This window comes from Mesoplodon mirus, assembly GCF_964341445.2.
Source record: "Mesoplodon mirus genome assembly, chromosome: 3".
NCBI lineage: Eukaryota > Metazoa > Chordata > Mammalia > Artiodactyla > Ziphiidae > Mesoplodon > Mesoplodon mirus.
Genome location: NC_138978.1, coordinates 21,553,453 through 21,564,742, shown reverse-complemented (window position 1 = coordinate 21,564,742; position 11,290 = coordinate 21,553,453).

Genomic DNA, 11,290 nt, shown 5'->3' with positions numbered 1-11,290 from the left:
GAGGGGACTACAAGTGGCCTGGTGGCCCCCTGCCACCACCCTGTGTGAGTCCTTCCTGGGTCCCTTCCCCTCACACCCTCACAACAAACCTGGCTTCCCCAGCCGGTGCCCAGACTCATGGGCCTCATTCATTCATTCACTCATTTGTTCAACAAGGGTTTACCTAATGCCAGGACCACATGTGAGGTTTTGTGTTAAGTGCTGAGGATATAGCAGGAATCAAGATAGTTATCTGGACCTTCACAGGCTGGCAAATAGGGTGAAAAGATGGATATTAAGCAGACCCAGTGGAAGCTGGTTTGATATAACTCCAGTTAACCCATGGGAAGATTAGCTATCACTCTCCATTCTCTCAGTAAAACTCAGAGCCTGGAGCTCAGGAGACACTGAGTATTCAAGGCCAGTGGGTCTCTCTGCAATCTGCCCCACGTGTCTGTTTTTTATCTAGAGTTTTTTGGTACCTGCCCACTACCAACCCCCATTGGGTCAGAGGCAAATTTGCATTTACTGAGTAAATACAAGGAGTTAACCACTAACACACAGGATGAGTGCTTGGCAGGAGAAGCATTGCATGTGTGTAACATAGGGATCTGACCCTATTTTAGCAATGTGGGAGGGCTTCCCAGAGGAGGTGACTTTTTTTATTTTTTTTTTTTTTTTTCTTTTTGCGGTATGCGGGCCTCTCACTGTTGTGGCCTCTCCCGTTGCGGAGCACAGGCTCCGGATGCGCAGGCCCAGCGGCCATGGCTCACGGGCCCAGCCGCTCCGCGGCATATGGGATCCTCCCAGACCGGGGCACGAACCCGTATCCCCTGCATCGGCAGGCGGACTCTCAACCACTGCGCCACCAGGGAGGCCCGAGGAGGTGACTTTTAAGCTGAGTTGGGAAGGGTGACTAGGAGTCGGCCCAGGGATGTGGGGGACAAGAAGCCTTTCAGGCCCCTCACCAATCCCAGCTTGCTCAGCCACAGTCAGACAACTCATGCCCCAGGGCTGTCACCAAGGTGTGAAAACAGACTCTCAGACACTCTCCCTCCCTGCCACATACACATTCATATGCACAATGGCAAGATCCCCCAGCAGCTTTGCTCCCCTCTCCTAGCCTGATGTCTGGGTAGCCCATCTGCTTTCCATCAATCCCTTTCTCCTGGAGTCACATTTCCTGTTTTCAGATTCCAACTAAAATACTCACTTGTGTGTAACCTTGGGCACGGTACTCCAATCCCGATACTGCTCCTCAGCTGTAAATGAAGGTAATAATCCTTCCTGCCTCTCAGGGTCACTGAGAGGGTTAAGGGTGATATCCCCGAAAAGCAGCTAATTCGTGCAGGTCCCTTAATAGTGGTAGCTCAGCCTAGGGTCCTTGCTGTCATCACCGCTCACCTTGGCCTTGCTCTGGCCCGCTGCCTCTGCCTCTCCTCCTAGCTCACTGCTCTCCGACCACCACTTCTACTGAGCTTCCCTTCTTTTTCTCCCTTTCCTACTTCCTGAAGCTGAGACCCAGAATACCTGAGGGGCTGGGGAAGGAGAAAGGGCAGCCATTTCCCAAAGAGAAATGCCGCCTGGATTAGATTCCCAAGCAGGGAGGGGGAGGGACTTCTGCCCAGACAGAGAACCTAGAAAACCCCATGCAGATCCTGAGGTAGCCTCTGCAAGGCATAATCCCGCAGAGACAAAGCTGGGTCGGACAGGTCACTACCTGACCTGTTTTCCATCTGTGAACCAGAAAGAGAGGGGATTGACCTAGATGCCCCTAGATGCCCTCAGGGGACACGTTGGGCGCTAAATCCACACTGGGGGCAGGTGGAATGTGGAGTGCATCTCACTGACATGCATTTGAATCCTGGGTCTTCCTTTACTTCTCTGAGTCATCTTGGAGAAGTCACTTCTCCTCTCTGAGCCCTGGTCTCCTTATTGGTAAATTGAAGACAGACAACAATCCCTGCCCACTAGGCCCCCAGGGCTGTTGGGAGGAAACGGCATTCAGAAGAGGGGCAGAAAAAGAGAATTGTGTTAGGAATGAGTGCCTTCCCCTTGCGGCCTAGCTCCACATCTTAGCCAGCAGATGGCGCCATCGTAGCACCAGTGTCTCGGCCCCTCGCCTCCCTACGGTGGGCTCCCAGGTCCCATCGGCACCGCTTGCCTCTGCTTGGATGGGGATGTTTGCTGTATGCGACAAAACTTGGTCTAGAATGTTCGTTAGGAGCCAAGCTTTGGAGCTGACAGAGCCGGACTGGACTGATTCTACTCCTTTAATAAAGGCAACGTGACTTTGGGTAACTGGCTTAACTTCTCTAAACCTCAGTTTCCCCATCTGTAAAATGAGGATGGCATCTTTCCTTCTGGGGTTGTCTGGAGGATTGATTCCATCTAGGATGAAAGGCTCGTGTTGCAGCACCTGCAGGGGGTCAGTGCTCAGTGATGTGACTGGTCCAGCTGGCTTCAGAGAGAGGCACCAACTCCCGTTCCCTCCCAAGCTGCCCGAATTCAGCCACACCGTGTTACCCATGTCCAGTCACGTCACCAGGCTTTCACTCCTGCCCTCCGTGGGGAATGTTCTCCCCATCTGTGTTTCGTGACTTCCTAGAAAATTCGAGACTCAGTTTTTTCCTAATTGCATGTTTAAACCTTATTGAGCTATAATTTATACGTTATAAATTTACTCATTTTAAGTGTACAATTCAATAATTTTCAGGAAGTTTTTTTTTCCCAAAAAACTTTGATTTTGTTATTAAACCTTGTAGTACAAACCTGAAAAGTAAACAAAAAACTGGCAATAAACAACATGAAGTCTTTCCTTCGGGGTGGGTGTGCAGGGCAGCGCTCAAGATTTGATTTTTAAAATAGTGTATCTCAAATTTGACCTCTCTCCCGAGTCCCGGACCCTCTCTCCAGAGTCCCCCGGACATTGCCACATGGCTACCACCGGCCCCTCTAACGCAGAGCACCCCCAACCAAACTCCTCATTGCCTCCCCTTCCCTTCCTCTCTTCTAGTGTTTCCCACTTCCTTTCTTGGCTTCTCCAGGCCAGCAATCCCATCTTTTTTCTCTGTGCTCTCTGTGCATTGCTCAGGACCTGGCACTTAGTAGGTGCTCAATAAAAGTCTGCTCTCTGCATGAATAAAATAATCAGCACCATCCAGTTATTCAAGTTTGATTGCTCTCCCCTCACATCCCACCTGCCAGCCACCCTGTTAAATGTAACCTGGAACTGTCTGGCTGAGGTCCACCCCTGCCTGAGCCCTGCAGCTACAGCCTTGCCCTCCCACCCTCCCCTCCACTGTTGCAGTGGTCTCTCCCCTGCCTGTCTCTCCACCCCCTCTGGCTTTTCTCTGCCTGTCTGGTCCTACAGTGACTTCTCAAAAAAGCACATCTGATCTCATCATCCTCACCCTAAGAACGTGCTACCTATCCTGCTACAATAAAGTGCAGATCCCCCAGCTGCAGACATGCAGCCCTTCAGGGTTTGGTCCCAGCCCATTTCTCCAGCCTCGGCCTCATCCCTCTCGCTTCTCCAACTCTTCCAGCTCTAGTCACCCCAAACTACATGAGCAATTTGACCCCATGGCCCAAAGGCAGGTCTGGAGTCAGCCTGGTTGGAGTTCATGCCCCAGTGGCAGAGCCTCTTTCAGCCTCAGTGTCCTTATCTGTAAAATGGGAATAATAATAGCACCGACCTTGTAGGGTTGTTGTGGGGATTAAATGAGGTGGTGAAGGTAAAGCGTTTGGAATAGGGCCTGGCCAAACGGCCAGTACTCAATTAATGTTAGTTTCATTTCACCCCCAGATCCCCAAGCACACACAAGTTTTGCTCCATGGGTTCATCTGCGGAGACTGTCTTTCCCCTGTCTCTCCACCAGAGGTGCTGCAACCCATTCCACAGCCCAGGGAGACCCGCTCCACCTGGGAGGCCTGCCCCAGGCCCCTCAAGTCCACTTTCATCAGAACTTTCTTGCTCACAGAGCTTCTCACACTAGGATCCCTCTTGCCACCTACCCAGGGCGAATCCAACACCAAGTTATTTACCTCCCATACAGCTCTCTCATCTCTCCCCAGGTCCACATCCCCAGTGCCACCTCCCTTACACCAGCCACCCTTGTGCCCACCCTGCCCCTTCAGTGTTCTTCCCCGAATGGACGGCTACCCTCACTGCCCTCCCCTCAAACCCTTCAGTGGCTCCCAAGCAGGGCCCACCAGACCCTGTGGGCTCTGCTCTGTCCCCAGCCACATAATATAGCCCTTCTCCTCTGCCCACTGGGTTCCAGCCACACTGGCCTCAGGAACGCTCTTCCCCCTCCCACCTCGGGCCTTTGCACAGACTGTTTCTTCCACCTGGACCCTCTTCCTGCACCCCTTCACCTCCTATTAAACTCCTTCAGATCCTCAGAGGCATCTCTGACCCTCCCACCACCACTAAATCAAGGTCCCCCACAATATGCCTTCAGAGCACTCTCTGCTTCCTCCTCTTAACCCTTATCACAGTTTGTAATTATATATTTGAGTGGCTATTTGATGAATATCTGCCTCCCTCACTTCCTTTGAAAGCTTCCTGAGAGCGGAGGCTGCCTTGTTCCATTGCGTCCTCAGTGGCCTGGCATATACCAGTGGAACGGCCGAATGGAGTTCGTCTGTCTCCTCGTGTCCCCTCTGCCCTCTTGTCAGGTTTCCAAGGGAAGGGCCATAATCCAGGTCCGTATTTCCAGACAGAACCCCTACCCCACCTTGGCTTGGAACACGATAGGGGATCAATAAATGTCCCATGGATGAACGGTTACATCTTTTTCTGGCCTTCCTAAGGTTGATATTTTAACTATGCTTAAAGAAACTATGGTGTGTTGTGATCAAATATTAACAATAATAATATCTACAGTGGGCATGGAATTGGCTGTCACTGCCCACTTATTCCCCAGGAGAGAATGTTCTTTGACCATGAACATCTCTGCAGGCCTTTGCAACTCACTTTCCCAGCCCTGATCAACCCCGTGGGATCAGCAGGACGGTGTCACTATTTTCCCACTTTTACACAAGAAAAAAATGGAGGTTTAGGGAGATGAAATGACCTGCCCAGAGGAGGCTGAGCTGGGGCCCGAATTCAGGCCTTCTGTGTCCATGCCCTGTGACTCTCCACTCCATGCCTCCCAAGCCTGACTTTAATTTCCATGTGGGCAGATTCCACATGCCATGGCCCCTCTATACCTGGGTCCTGGTGCAGGGCCTGGGCAGCAGGGGGAAGGCGTGCAATGGCTGTTGAATGAATGCATGAGCGAATGAATTCCTCCTTAGGTGCAGAGGCCAGATATCAGGACATCCTTCCCCACTTCCAGGAGCCACTCAGAGATGCTTTCTGTCATTGGGGCTCCAAATCAGAGCCCAGAGGTGGGGAAGAAAAAGGGCCCAGGCAAGAGGAAGAAGAGTCACGTACAGAAGCAGCTCCTGAGCACAGCACTTTACAGTCTGTAAAGCCCTCACACTCACTGCCTCTTGCTGAGATCTCAAGGGAGCTCTGCAAGCAGCATAGCAGAGCAAATGAACAAACAAAACAAACAAGAAAGAAAAGCTCTTTTTCCTCTTTGCAAAGCCCACGCCTGTTCTTTGTAAACACTTCGGAACTGTGCTGCCCAATGCAACAGACACTTACTACATGTGGTCATTTAGATTTAAATTAATTACAATTAAATAAAATTTAAAATTCAATTCTTCAGTCTCACTAGCCACATTTCAAGTGGTCAGTAGCTACATGTGGCTAGTGGCTACCATATTGGACAGTGCAAATATGAAACATTTCCATCACCGCAGAAAGTTCTATTGGACAAAACTGACTTATGACATACAAATAAGCAAAAGGAAGGGGGAAAAAACAACCTGTAATTCCATTTCCCAAAGAAAACTACTGCTAACATTTTGGAGTGGATATTTCCAGTTTTCTCTATGGGTGGGCATTATATATATATTGTTTTTTTTGAAAATGAGTTAATACTGTACAGACTATTTTATGGCCTGTTCTTTTGCTTATCAAAGTACTATAAATATCTTTTCTATTACACCTTTTTAAAGAGTAGCACAGTATTTATATGACTCCTATGATTTATTTACCCAATTCTCTATTTGCAAGTAGTGGTATTGTCTTCCGTTTTCTTTTTACACTATCAGGACACTTATTATTTTTTTTTAATAAAAGTTTTTTTTTGTATGACAAGAGCTATTATTGATTGATTGGCCGCACCAAGGGGCTTGCAGGATCTTAGCTCCCCGACCTGGGATTGAACTCAGGCCACGTCAGTGAAAGCGCTGAGTCCTAACCACTGGACCACCAGGGAACTCCCAAACTGTCTTTTATTTTGAAATCAGTTCATTATTTTTGTAAAAGTAGTAGATGCTCATTATAGAAAATTCAATGAAATACATAAACTACAAAGAAGAAAAAAAAATCTCCCCAAATCATTCTACTCCAAAATAACCACATTTTCTTTCAACTTTTTCTTGTAAGATTTTTTCAAACATGCAGAAAGTTTGTAAAAGTAACACAATAAACACCCACACACCCACCACCTCAATTCGATAACTGAAACCGCCCCATTTAAACATGTGGGAGCTGTCTTTCTAAACATCCTCCTGGGACTAAAGACATACAAATATGTGTATATAAGAATAACATACATGTTTTGCAATCTGTTTTTAAAAAACTTTTTACTTTTAATAATATATTGCAAATATTGTCTCAAATTTCACGAAATATTCCTCCACAACATCATGTTTATGGCCGCTTAGTATCCATTGTATGGATCTATCATAATTTTCATAACCAACCCCTATGGTTTGGACATTGGTGTTTCCAACTTTTCACTATAATGGAAGAAAAAAGTTCAGTGAACTTCCCTGTATCTTTTTGTCTTTGGGTGATAATCTCCTGAGGGTAAATTCCTAGACTGGAGATTCAGGAGCAAAAGGACCTGCCTTCCACAAGGTCCTGCCGATTTACATTTCCACCTGTGATGTTACCCACATCCTCACCAGTATTTTTACTCTTAGGGCAATTGTGTGTTTACATTATATCATTTTCGTCTCTGCCACTCTCTCCAGAGATGATCTTATTTTGAGCTCTTCTTTTTGTTTTGTTTGTTTGTTTTTTGTGAGTTGTTTTTTTTTTCCCCACTCCACACCTTGCGGGATCTTTTACTTCCCCAACCAGGGATGGAACCCAGACCCACAGCAGTGAAAGCACCAAGTCTTAACCACTGGACCACTAGGGAATTCCTGGACTTCTCCTTTTTGAATTTCAGACCCTGGCACAATAGTCAGCACGTGACAGATGCTCAACAAATTCATGTTGAATATATGGTTTCTGCATCTCACCGAAGGAACCTAGGGAGGGCCATGACACAGAGAACAGGGTGGAAATTCATCTTACTGGAAGTTGGGTTTTTAAGTTGGCACATAAATAAAATACCCCACAAAATGTTTGTTGAATGAGCAAATGCTTGAAAATCCTTTAGGAAGATGCCCAGTGGATACTAAAAAATAGCTTCTGAGTTATTCACACACTTTCATTCATTTAACATATATTTATTCAGCAGCCACTAGGAGCCAGGCACTGTTCTGGATAATACAGCAGAGGATGAAACAAAGTCTTTGCTTTTGTGGAGCTGACATTCTAGGGGTCAGACATACGATAAACAAATAAACAAGAAAATACTTAGTATGTCCATTCAATAATGACGAGTGGTATGAAGAAAAATCAAGCAGGAGAGGGGGCTTGAAAGTGGCAGAGGTGAGGTGGGGAGGACAGGGAGCTACTTTATGTAAGGTGGCCAGGGAAGGCCTCTTTATTGATGAGCAGAAGTGAGCCCTGTGGATGGCTAAATGGGCCAGAGGGAAGGGAACAGCAAGTGCAAAGGCCCTGAGGTGCAGTTGTGCTTGGCTGCTCAAAGAACAGCAGGGATACCAGGGTAGCTGAAGTGAGGGAGCAGAAAGCCAGAGGAGGTAAGGTGAAGAGGTGTGCACAGTTCAAGTAGGACCTTCTAGGTCTCAGTAAGGTGTTAAGATTTTCTTCAAGTGAGAAGGGAGCCACTGGAGTGAAGTGATTTGACTCATGTTTTAAAAGATGATGCTGGCTATGATATGGAAAATGGAACAAGGTGGGAGGGGCAAGGAAGGAAGCATAGCCCCACTGGGAGGCTTTTACATAAAACCAGGCAGGAAAAAACAGTGCCTTGGACACAGGTACTAGCTGTGGAGAGGGTCAGATTCTGGACATCTTTTCTTTCTTTTTTCCTTTGGCCACACCACGTGGCTTTCAGCATCTTAGTTCCCCGACCAGAGATTAAACCTGGGCCCTGGCAGTGAAAGCACCAAGTCCTAACCACTGGACCACCAGGGAATTCCCTCTGGACATCTTTTGAAGGTAGGGCCAGGATATTTGTGCTGAGTCAGATGTAGGTGTGAGAGAGAAGAGTCAAGGATGACCCTCATTGTGGCCTGAGCAACGGGAAGGATGGAGTTGCTACTTGCTGAGACGAGAAGACCAACAGAGGATCAGGTTTGAGGGTAAAATTGAAGAGTTCTGTTGTGGACATATGGAGTTTGGGTTTCTTGCTGAATATCTGAGTAGAGACGTATGATTCTGGAGTTGAGTGGGAAGGTCTGGGCTGGAGAAACAAATCTATAGTCATCAGTATTTAAGAATGTATTTAAAGTCTCAGGAAGGATGAGGGCACCTGGAGAGTGAGCCAGAGGAGAGGAGAGGTCCAAGGGCTGAGTTCCAGGGAACTCCAGCATGTGGATGTCGGGAAGATGAGGGAGGAGGAGACTGGAAAGGAAGCCTCTGAGTTGGGAGGGGAACCAAGAGAGTGGGATCCAGGAAGATCCAGGAAGGATGTGTACAAGGAGGAGGGCTCAATCGCCTGGTCAGGTGCTGCTGAGGAGGACGCTGAAAACTGACCATTGCATTGGGCAGCAGGAGGTCATTGATAACCTTGAGAAGAGCAGTTTTCATGGAGTGGTGGGGGTGAAAGTCCAACTAGAGTGAGTTCAAGAGAGAAAAGGAAAAGAGCCATACAGAGTGTCAACCTGGAAAACTCTTGGGGAAGTTTACCGTAAAGGGAAGCAAAGAAAAGTGTGTGTGTCTGTATGTGCGTATGTGTGCTAAAGACCAGGAGAATTGCAGCATAGTTGTGTGTTGATGGGAATAACCAGTAGAAGGGGAGGAAACCCGACGCTGCAGGAGAAACAGGAGGAATTGCTGGATGTGTCCCGGAGTCAGCAAGAGGGACAGTGCAGAGCCCAAGTGGAGGGTGTAGTCTTAGAAGTACACTCGAGGCATCCGTGCAACGGGGCAGAGGCAGAGAAAGGACACAGAGGACAGCAGGTGAGCAGAGGGTGAGGTGGGAGTCTGGAGAAGCCTCCTTCTGATTGCTTCTGTTTTTCCAGTGAAACAGGAAACAGGGTCATCCATCAGCTGACGGCGAATATGGCGGGTTCGTTCTTCTGTGTTGTTACAGATAGCTGTGGCTTCCGCTGACCACCAGATGAAAAGTTTGGCTTATATTTAGGACCACACAGTATAAAAACCCTTTGAATGCCAGGATCACCGTAGGCATGGTGAGAGCTCACACTTTGCTGGATGTGGGGCAACTAGGACCAACTGGGGGACCAGGGCAGGTCACACTAGGTCATGTCCCCATGAAGGTGTGAGTGCTCATGGGTTGGGATGGGGGTGTGACTCCGTAGTCGTGATTCCTGCACACTGCACTCTCTCTTCTCTCCTTCTACGTGTGTGTTTAAATATAAGTTAAAGGCACTGTGGTGAGGACTCCAGCATAATGGCACAGCTGGAATCTCAGGCCTCCTGACTCCAGGCCAGTTTTCTCTCTGCCAAGCTGCTCCATCTCTCATCACATCAGTAGGGAACAGCAAAATTGCAGGGAGGAGAGTAACCAGGCTGAAAGGAGGAAGAGAGGGTCTAAATCAGGGAATCCTGGGACATCAGGGCAGGGTGGGTCCCCGCAGACCATCTGGTCCAGCACCCTTATTTTACAGCACCTTGATTTTATCTTATCTCTCAGCTCAGGCTGGAGAGGTTCAGTGACTCACCCCAGATCATGCAGCAGGATCTCCACCATCCACGTCACTCCTCTCATCATCATCATTGCCATCAGCACCATTATCATCTTCATGGCAGCTAGCCTGCATCGATCAATCCCTGTGGCCAAGCTGCATCTCATTTCATCCTCACAGCCTCTCTGAGGTGACCACTCTCATCATTTCCATTTCACAGGTGGGGAAACATCACAGAGCAGGTAAGGAGCAAGCTGGGAGACCTTCCTCTCAACCACTCTAAAAATCTTGACTGGAGATCCCACATGGGGCCCAATAACCCTCAGATACAAGGCAGAAGGGGGCTCCCCTTGAAACCTGAAAGCAGTAAATTTAAGACCAATAAAGGGAAGTTTTGCTTTGCACAGAGGGGGTAGTGGCTAAAAATACTAGTGGCTACAATAAGTATTTAGATGAATTCATAGATAGTTGATCTTCACGCAGCAGTCAGAGTCATCTTTTAAAAACGTAAACAACACTTTACTGTCCAAAACCTCCCACTGCACTTGCAGTAAAATTTAGACTCTTCTTGCTGGTGGCTTCCCCACCCTCCTCTCCTGCCGCTCACCTCCTTGCTCACTTGGCTCCAACCATACTGCTCTCCTGGAAGTTTTTAGGACATGCCCTGCTCTTCCTGTGTTGGAGACTTTGCATGTACCCTTCCCTCTGCTGGGTGACTCTCCTCTCTGCTCTTTGCCTGGGTGGCTCTTGCTCACCCTCCACACCTCAGCCTAAATGTCATCTCTTTCAGGGGGCTTTCCCTGCATGACCACACAGCTGAGTCAGTGCCTGGTCACTCTGTCTTGTCATCCGTGCTTTTGTTCCTTGCCCTTATTATAAGCCATAAAAGTTGATTGATTCATTCATCGATTGATTGATTGATTGATTGATTAGCTTGCTTTGTGTCTGTCTCCTTCTGCTGGACACTGAGATCCATGAGGTCAGTGTCCCTGAATGTCTTTTCATCCCCATGTCCCCAGAACAATTACCCTGCCAGCTTAGTGCCTAGCATGGGCCAACACTGACTGTGCTGGATATAGTCCTGAACCCTTTTGGATGAATTTACCCATTCAGTCCCCACACATCAACCCTGTAAAAGAGGTACTGTTAGTATCATCCTTATTTTATAGTTAAGGAAACTAAGGTACAGATTGGTTAGGAATTTACCCAAGGTTATAGCTAGTGAGTGGTAGAGAAG